The sequence below is a fragment of the Penaeus monodon genome, chromosome 27 (genome assembly GCF_015228065.2).
Source record: "Penaeus monodon isolate SGIC_2016 chromosome 27, NSTDA_Pmon_1, whole genome shotgun sequence".
NCBI lineage: Eukaryota > Metazoa > Arthropoda > Malacostraca > Decapoda > Penaeidae > Penaeus > Penaeus monodon.
Window position 1 is genome coordinate 19,758,586 of NC_051412.1, and position 602 is coordinate 19,759,187.

At 36.0% G+C, this 602-nt stretch overlaps 1 protein-coding gene across 1 annotated transcript in view; it reads left to right on the top strand.

The window, feature by feature from the left end:
• LOC119590664 (longitudinals lacking protein, isoforms H/M/V-like) overlaps positions 1-602 on the top strand; it is a gene marked incomplete at its 5' end in the record, with an annotated part of 13,501 nt that overhangs the window by 2,872 nt on the left and 10,027 nt on the right.

Here is a 602-nt window from a genome sequence, read left to right on the forward strand (position 1 = left end):
GATTTCTGATTTTCTCTAATTAAAAAACGACATGTAGATAATACACCAGTAAAATCATCATAATGATGAAGGGTCCCGAATAGACAGAGAGGGGATGGGAGACTGGTTGGGAGCCATGTGTTGTTTCTTTACAAGAACAATCTACATTTTGCGTCTACATTTTTCTTACACGTCATCTTATGTTCGTGAGTTCTCTCATCCTTTCCATCACCCATGGTGAATGCATTACCCATAGAATGAATGTATCTTTCAGACATCACAAGCCAAACAAACAGGTTTATTTTCTCTAGAAAATTTTGTGGCACTATTTTCTCCCTTGCATCATCCATCTCTATCCACATTGGCCACTAATATATAAGAAAACTTGTACAGAACCTACATTGGATGCAAGAGTTTTCAAGAAAAAATGCCAATTTTATTGATTTGAAAATGTTGTGCCTCCCCTCCCATACATGGACTTTTGTTCCCTTACATTTCAGACAGCCATTATATATAAAGGGAAAGATGAAAATATTTGTTAGGAGACTTTTATTGATAATCTCAAGTTCTGTCTCCTCCCTTAGAAAATATTAACCCCTTAGATCTAGTTGTGTCATGGCAAT